The 9,002-nt window shown below is 46.2% G+C and overlaps 1 protein-coding gene across 2 annotated transcripts in view; it reads left to right on the top strand.

Moving 5' to 3' along the window:
- The first annotated feature begins 211 nt into the window (after nt 1–211).
- CARHSP1 (calcium regulated heat stable protein 1) overlaps nt 212–9,002 on the top strand; it is a 29,042-nt gene continuing 20,251 nt past the window's right edge. Inside the window, exon 1 of one of the 2 annotated variants that reach the window (XM_058157538.1) lies at nt 212–327. The gene's annotated coding sequence lies outside the window, so the exon portion shown is untranslated. The remainder of the gene's footprint in view (nt 328–9,002) is intronic. The other variant, XM_058157539.1, reaches the window with a different exon arrangement.

Below are 9,002 nucleotides of genomic sequence, written 5' to 3'. Positions count from 1 at the left end.
AAAACCCACCTCAATATAACTAACTGAACCCGCAGCCGCTTCGCTTTGCGACCCCGGATCTTTCCCAAGTCCTGCAACGTCCTCGGGGCTGAGCCTTCCCCCAACAACCCCAATCGCCTCGGGGCGCCCTCTGCCGGCCAAGCCCGGAATCGCAAAGTGGGCTGGGCTTTTCCCTGCAAGTTCCACCCCCTGGCGGGGAGGGAGGTGGGGGGGAGGACCTTGGACGGGGAGGGCGAGGGGCTGAGAAGCAGCAGCAGCAGCAGCAGGAGGAGAAAGCTGAGCGAAGGGAGTCGCCCTTGACCCGGGAGCCCCTTGGACGAGGACTTGGTGAGCGGTCCGGGCTTCCTTCCTCGCTCCGGGGAACGAGCTGCCGGGGTGCAGCCGTCGAGGAAAGGCGGCGGGGAGGGCAGAGGAAAGGGAAGTGGAGGGGCGCTCCTTTGCTGGGAAGCTGGGCTCAGGGACCTGGGGCGGGGAGGGGCTAAAGAATAAGTGGGAGGGGCTAAAGAGTAAGGGAGGGGGCTAAGGAGTAAGGGAAGGAGGGGCTAAAGAGTAAGGGAGGGGCTAAGGAGTAAGGGAGAGGGGACTAAGGAGTAAGGGAAGGAGGGCTAAAGAGTAAGGGAGGGGCTAAGGAGTAAGGGAGGGGGACTAAGGAGTAAGGAGAGGGGCTAAGGAGTAAGTGGGAGGGGCTAAAGAGTAAGGGAGGGGGCTAAGGAGTAAGGGAAGGAGGGCTAAAGAGTAAGGGAGGGGCTAAGGAGTAAGGGAGAGGGGACTAAGGAGTAAGGGAAGGAGGCTAAAGAGTAAGGGAGGGGCTAAGGAGTAAGGGAAGGAGGGGCTAAAGAGTAAGGGAGGGGCTAAGGAGTAAGGGAGAGGGGCTAAGGAGTAAGGGAGGGGCTAAGGAGTAAGTGGGAGGGGCTAAAGAGTAAGGGAGGGGCTAAGGAGTAAGGAAGGAGGGCTAAAGAGTAAGGAGGGGCTAAGGAGTAAGGGAGAGGGGACTAAGGAGTAAGGGAGGGGGCTAAGGAGTAAGTGGGAGGGGCTAAAGAATAAGGGAGGGGGACTAAGGAGTAAGGGAAGGAGGCTAAAGAGTAGGGGCTAAAGAGTAAGGGTAGGGGCTAAAGAGCAAGAGGAGGGGACCAACCAGAGTAAGGGGAGCGGGGTGGGGAGGAGAGAAACGGGGTGGGGAGTTTGCAAAAGGAGGAAGGGGAAAGGGAGGAGGTGAGAAGACAGACACCAGGAATTGAGGGGCATGGAGATCGGGGTGGGGTGGGGATTTGAAATTCCTCGGGGGGGGGGTTTTGGGAGACACACCATCCCCTCCCCCATTTGACACCTGGCTTTGCTCCCCCCACCCCATCCCTTGAGTTCCCTTTCTTGGGGGGTGGGGACTAGGATGGCCCGGCTTCCTCTCTGATCCTCCAACAAACCCACCCCAGAAGGAGGGGGGGACTTGGGGCAGAGACCCCAGCTGGAGGGGTCTCTGGCCTTGTGGGGGGGGGTTCCGGATGCTTTGGAAGATGGAGCACCACCTAGAAAATGGAGGGAGGGTCCTTTCTTCCTGTCAAGTCTCCTGGGCAGCCCTGAGGTCCGGCCACAACAACAGCCCTGCAAGGTAGGCTGGCAATGAGAGAGGAGTCACCTGTTAAGGTGGACTTGAAGCTGCTCTCCCCAAGGCAGCAGGCGCCTTCTCTGCTATGCCAGGTAGGCTAATAAACGTTACTCATCATTACAGGCAGTCCTTGACTTACATTTGTTTAGTGACCGTTCAAAGTTACAGCAGGGCTGAAAAAAGAGACTCAACGACTGTTCCGGCATTCCCCCTCTCCCCCCCCCCCCGGGCACATGGTCAAGTCAAGCCAAGGTTTATTACAAGGAACGGAGTTCCTTAGTTAAAAACGTTAACTAAACGTTAACTAACGTTATTAGTTAAAGTTAAAAAGTTAAAAACACTCAAGGAATATCTAGTTGAAATTTTGGACTCAATTGTGGTCGTAACTCGAGGACTGCCTGCAGAACTTTAGAAGGAGGGACTGGACTGCCACCTGTCAGAAATGGTGTAGGCAGGGTCTCCTGCCTGCCTGGGGGTGGGGTTTATTTATTTATTTATTTACATTTATATCCCGCCCTTCTCCGAAGACTCAGGGCAGCTTACACTATGTCAAGCAATAGTCTTCATCCTATTTGTATATTTATATACAAAGTCAACTTATTGCCCCCCCCAACAATCTGGGTCCTCATTTTACCTACCTTATAAAGGATGGAAGGCTGAGTCAACCTTGGGCCTGGTGGGACTAGAACCCGCAGTAATTGCAAGCAGCTGTGTTTTAATAACAGGCTATCTTACAGCCTGAGCCACCACGGCCCTTGTCTGGCTGTCTGGTCTGGCTCCATGCATTGGGGAGGGGGAGTGTCTTCTGGATTGCAGCTGGCAGACGGAGGGTGGGGGTTGCGGGTGGCTGTTTGGAGGAATAATGCAGGATCTTGGCTTGGCTTCTCCGTGGGAGGAAAAGGACAAAGCCCGCCTTTCCTTCCCTCCCCAACTTTCTTCATCCCCAGAGATTTTATTATTTGGGGCTTGGGTGATATTTTGGTGCGTTGGGATTTTAACTTTTCCCTGCCTGGAATGGTAGCGCTTGGGGGATTCCGTCTGCTGCCTTTCCGCCTTGCAGGGGTGTGTGTGTTTGTGTGTGTGTGTTTGTGTGTGTGTGTGTGTCTTAGAGCAGGGGTCTCCAATCTTGGCAACTTTAGGAGTTGTGGACTTTAACTCCCAGAATTCCTCAGCCAGCAAAGCTGGCTGAGGAATTCTGGGAGTTGAAGTCCACAAGTCCTAAAGTTGCCAAGATTGGAGATCCCTGTCTTAGAGGTTGATCTACAGGTAGTCCTCGACTTAATGACCGCATTTGAGCCCAACATTACTGTTGCTAAGCAAAACATTTGCTAAGTGAGTTTTGCCCCCATTTTACAGCTTTTCTGACCATCGTCGTTAAGTGGATTGGGGCAGTTGTTATCTTAGCAACACGGTTGTTCAGTGAATCTGGCTTCCTTGTTGACTTTGCTCGCCAGAAGGCTGCGAAGTGTGGATCACGTGACCCCCCTCCCCATCCCCCACTGCAACCGTCATAAATATGAACCGGTTGACTTGCCAAGCGTCCAAATTTTCATCCCATGACCGCAGGGATTCTGCAATGGTCGTAAGTGCAAAAAACGGTCATAAGTCACTTTCTTCAGTCCTGTTGAAACTTTGAACGGTCATTAAATGAACTGTCGTAAGTTGGGGACTGTCATTGTGGTGTTTTCTGAGCAAGCTCAGCTGCTGCTCCGCCCCCTGGGCTTTCTGATACTTTTGACAAACAACAGTTCACTTAGTGACCGTTCAAAGTTACAATATTACTGAAAAAGTGACTTATGACTGTTCTTCACACAACTCTTAATAGCATCTCCATGCTCATGAGATCAAAACTCAAAATGCTTGGCAACTGACTCACATATGTGACCATTGCTGTGTCCCGGGGTCGCGCGATCGCCTTTTGCAACCTTCTCACAAGCAAAATCAATAGGGACTCCAGATTCACTTAACAACCATGTTACTAGTTTAACAACTGCAGTGATTCACTTTACAAAGGTGGCAAGAAAAGTCACAAAATGGGATAAAACTCACTTAACAAAAGTCTCACCCAGCAACAGAAATTTTGGGCTCAATTGTCATATAAGTTTTTTATTGTTTATTTATTTTATTTATTTTGTCACAACATCATACAAAAAGATTATATAGTATATGCACATATAAACATATATAGGAAGAAGAAAAGAAAAACAATAGGACAGGAACGGTAGGCACGTTTGTGCGCTTATGCATGCCCCTTATGGTCCTCTTAGGAATGGGGTGAGGTCAATAGTAGAAAGTTTTAGGATAAAGTTTTTAGGATTATGGGAAGAGACCACAGAGTCAGGTAAAGTATTCCAAGCACTGATAATTCTGTTACAGAAGTCATATTTTCTGCAATCTAGATTAAAGCGGTTAACATTAAGTTTAAATCTATTAGTTGCTCTAGTATTATTGCAATTAAAGCTGAAGTAGTCTTTGACAGGAAGGACATTACAATAGATGATTCTGTGAGTTAAACTTAGGTCTTGTCGAAGGCGACGGAGTTCCAAGTTTTCTAAGCCTAGGATTTCAAGTCTGGTGGGATAAGGTATTTTGTTGTTTTCAGAGGAATGGAGAACTCTTCTTGTAAAATATTTCTGGACACGTTCAATTGTATTGATGTCAGAGATGTGGTGTATTATTGTCATTATTATTAATAGTTATTGTCATTATTATTAATAGTTTATTGTCATTGTACGTACAGTTGTGGACTACCTTTAATAAAAAGAAAGAAAAACGAAAGGCGTAGGAACAGAAGTAAAATAATAGAACAATAAAATGAACGATGACAAAGAAACACAAAAGTGTTCATCATTCAGGTTTATTTTCCCCCTCGTGCCATCACTACTGAAAGCCGAATTCCCTTAGTCTTATGTCTGAGTATATTTACCTATGTAGTATAGCTGTATTACTATTATCTTTCTCCTCTGTTCCACTACCTTCTCTTATTTGTATCCTTATTGTGATCATTATTACTTTGTTATGATTATTATTACTTTGCTGTTTTGCATGTACATTGAGAGCTTCTGTTCGGTTCTGTTCTGTTCTGTTTTGTTCTACTCTACTCTACTCTACTCTACTCTACTCTACTCTACTCTACTCTACTCTTCACTATCCCTATCCCTATCTACATCGATATGATAATCAAAAACATGCTGGCTAGAGAGCAGAGCAGGTTGGGGGAAGGCGATGTCTGCCATCAGTCTAACGCCCACCTCCAATGGGGCTTTGTAGACATGAAAGCAGATACGGAGGTCCTGCTTGCTACTCTTTAAAGCAGCCATGTCTTATCCAGCAGGAAAAGAAGTAGCTGCTTTAAGCTGCTGCAGATGGACTAAGCTCTTTGCCTGGATGATTTTGCCGTAAGCTTGGGGCCTCCGTGGCTTCCCCAATTCCTGCAACAACTTTGGGTCCAGGACTAACTTAGTCAAGTTTGCAAGAAGCTTGCAGTGTCGGCCAATGTGATTACTTGCAGACTGGAGGGAGGTGTGAGAACTTGCCAGAAATTTAATGTAGAATAGGTTTTTTTAAAAATAAAATAAAATTGCACTTAAGATATAACGGTAATTCTTGGTTTCCTTGCAAGGATATAAGGACAGTTAGCAAAGACTTCTTTTTTTCCTTACTCCTTTTGAATTTATTATCACTTCCGTTATCACATTATCAGTGCCGTTGTAACTTTGAATGGTCACTAAATGAATGATTGTGAGTCAAGGATTACCTATATCAGTGGTAATCAACCTGGTCCCTACCGCTCACTAGTGGGCCTTCCAGCTTTCATGGTGGGCAGTAGGGGTTTTGTCTGATACTGAAGCACTTTCCTTTTTTTAAAATTTAATTGGCTTTTTAAAAATTTTTCATAGCATTATTTAAAAACATTTTCATTAGGTTTTCATAAAATTCCCCGTGACAATTTAAATTTCTGAAAATATACTATTTGTATCGCCCGCGCATAAGTTTAGTTCACGTTACGTAAGTGAAACTAAATGGTGCTTTAGTGCGACCACAAAAAAAAAGAGCTGGGTCCCAGAATAGCTTGCGCATCTCCCCCCATCCAGCTGTAACAAACAAGCAGAGCTGGTAGCCAGCGCCACCCCCAAACCCAATCCACGATTCGCGAGAGGCATGCGCAGACGATACACGGCGCATTACTGTGGAACCGGTGGGCGGTTAGAAAATTTTATTACTAACGGAGATACAAAAATGGGCGGTAGGTATAAAAAGGTTGACTACCCCTGACGTCAAGATGTATAGTTGATCTTATACCGGGGGTGCTAAACTTGATTTCATTGATGGCCACATCAGGGTTGTGTTTGACCTCATGGGGGGAGGGGCAGAGTGGGTGTGGCTTGCTCAATGTCACTCATGTTGGGGGTGCCTGTGGCAGCCCGAATGCTCTGCTCAGCTCCCGAGCTCCGTTTCCAGCGGCACCGGCCTCCTGCAACCCACTATCCACCTGAGCTCCGTTTTCACTGGCAGAGAGTTGCAGGAGGCCGTCGCAGCCGGAAACGGAGCTCGGAAGCCGGTTTTCACTGGCAGAGGCACCGTGGGTCGATCCCTTACTGATTCCAGGAGGCCCTGTGGGCCAGATCTAAGCATCCCACAGGCCAGATCCGGTGACCCAGGTCTTGAGTTTGACATCCCTGTCTTATACTATACTGCAGTATACTGTCTGGGGAATTCTGGGCGTTGAAGTCCACACATCTTAAAGTTGTCAAGTTTGAGAAACAGCGGTATACGGTCTATTTGCATTTTACAAGGTATGTAATATTGTGCAGGATATTGCACATCACGCATCGAGCTCTAGCTTTTTGAATGAAGCAAGAAAATCTGGTTGCAGTGAGATCTCTTTCTCGTAGCAGTTTTTACAAACTGTAAAAAAGGAAGAGAGGAAGAGTAAATCTTTGGTCCCGATGACCCAGATTGGATCTGGGAGACTTATATTTGCCTTCATTTGTGAGTTTTTGTATTCTGATTACTGTCATTAGTAAACAGTTTGCCCCAGCTTTCAGCACATACCTAACTTTTAAAAGTAAGATTTATCTTTTTTTAAAAAAAAAACCATAATCAAATTTCAGATCAAATTCTTTATGCGAGTCAGCAAAGCAGACCAAATAAAATGGACTAAATAAAACCTTCAAAGTGGAGCTACAAAATAGAACATAGGAATTAAAATAAGGCATACAAGATTAATGTATATGCGTACACCCACACAAACACACACCATATCATACTTGCACAACTTTGCAATCATTAATATAGGAGCTTTGCAAGCTGCAAAAAAAACCATTTTCAGCCAAGCAATGACAGGTAGTGAAAACCAGATTGACAGCAACTGAGAACTTGCTCAAAAAAAGCTGTTTTAAGAAAATTTCCTTAAGAGAGTGAATCTTTTGAGAATGCAGTTGGCGGCTGGTATGGAGAAGTCCCAGTTGGAAATAGCAGCATTCGGTGTTCTGACTACTCCTGGCTGATCTTAGAATTACAAAATATGTGAGCTGGAAGGGATCTTCAAGGTCATATAATATAACCCCCTGCTCTGTGCTGGAAGCCTTTCTTGGGAGGGGGCCAACCAGCCCCTATTTGATAATTCTTCAGAAAACAGAGTCATCACTGGTACTCCTGACTCATTGTTCAGCTCTTTAAAGCTCTTTTCCACGTCTTTTTTGTTTGATTGTTAAACTTTGCTTCTAACAAGAGGCTTGAGATGTATTTGACGTGAGCTGAGTATCATTAAATATGTCTTAATTGTCAGGGGGAAAATACCAGGATAGCTTCTTTGATTTGTTGCTGATGAATCCCAAAAGGCAGGGAGCAGTGCCAGGGTTGTTTTGATGGAAAGAGGACCAAAACTAAGATTTCGGGAGGCGGGTTCTGGATTCTGGGAATTGCCTTTTTTTGCAAGTAGAAAGCAAGCCTCTCAGGATGGCTTTCTGGGAAACGATGGAAGAAACTGTGAATGGGAACCAAGAGAATCGGTCGCGCTTTTCCCTCTCTGGAGTTCTCTACACTTGCCTGGTCTTGCCTGAGATCACATTGTCTAGCCCCGGCCTTCCAGTTGGGAAATGATTGGGAAATCGAAACAAGGGGTTGTGAACAGTGGTGAAATCTGAACTGCTTTACTACTGGTTCGCTGGCTGCACATGCGCACCATGCATCAAATGTGAGCTGCGCGCATGCACAGTGCACACCAAAAGGAGGCACGGGATAAGTAGAACAGCACGCGGAGTGTGTGATCAGCTGTGGCGCGTGATCTTTTTTTGACTTAAAAGCATTTTTTTAAAATTTAATTTATATCCCGCCCTTCTCCAAAGACTCAGGGCGGCTTACAGTGTATAAGGGAATAGTCTCATTCTATTTGTATATTTACAAAGTCAACTTATTGCCCCCCCAACAATCTGGGTCCTCATTTTACCTACCTTATAAAGGATGGAAGGCTGAGTCAACCTTGGGCCGGGCTTGAACCTGCAGTAATTGCAGGCTGCTGTGTTCTAATAACAGGCTTCTTACCAGCCTGAGCTACCACGGCTCCTTACAACCTATTCAACTGAAGAGGTTGTTAAAAAAATGCTTTTAAAAGTAAAAAAAAAGCCTCTGATGATCAGGCAGCTCAGCTGGGATTGCCAGAGCCTTTTTTTTACCTTTTAAAATGCTATTAATGCTATTTGGCGGAAGAGGTTGTAAAAAATGCTTTTAAAAGTAAAAAAAAAGGCTCTGACAATCATGCAGCTCAGCTGGGCATGGGCCGGGGGGAGGGTAGGATTTTTGCTACCGGTTCTCCGAACCACCCACCGCCATCCCTACCGGATCGCCTGATCCAGTCCAAACCGGGAGCATTTCACCTCTGGTTGTGAGTTTAAGAAACACAAAACTCGAGCTTTCTCACGCCTGGTGTAACCTGCATGGTGTCGTTTCCTTCTTTCTTGAACAGCCTTCCCAAAAATTGAAATTGAAGGGTGGAGCTGGGAGATGAGACGATCGGAGTATTAAATTAGGACCAGAGAGGTGTTCATAACAGCCCTGTAAGGCAGGCCAGGTTGAGGGAGAATGGATGCGCTCTCGTTATGTCAGTCCAGCCTTAAAGTGGTTTTGAGCATCACCTGGGAAAGAGAACAGATACTCAGCGCTCTGCCCGAGACCATGTTCCTGGTTCTCTTCTGCTGTTTCCAGGTGGCATTCGGCGATACAAAGAACTTAATTACCTCATCCCAAAATGGAAGAAGGATCTGGGCTTGCTTATTTTATACTATTTTTCTTCCCCCAAAACTGAGGCAACTTACAAAGCTACCCCTCGGTTTATTTCTCACAACACAGAACATAGAATCCTAGGGCTGGAAGATGCTCGGAGGTCTTCTAGTCCAGG

The sequence above is a fragment of the Ahaetulla prasina genome, chromosome 14 (assembly GCF_028640845.1).
Source record: "Ahaetulla prasina isolate Xishuangbanna chromosome 14, ASM2864084v1, whole genome shotgun sequence".
Classification (NCBI taxonomy): domain Eukaryota; kingdom Metazoa; phylum Chordata; class Lepidosauria; order Squamata; family Colubridae; genus Ahaetulla; species Ahaetulla prasina.
The sequence above is the reverse complement of the archived record's forward strand: the minus strand, read 5'-3'. Positions and strand labels throughout refer to the sequence as shown.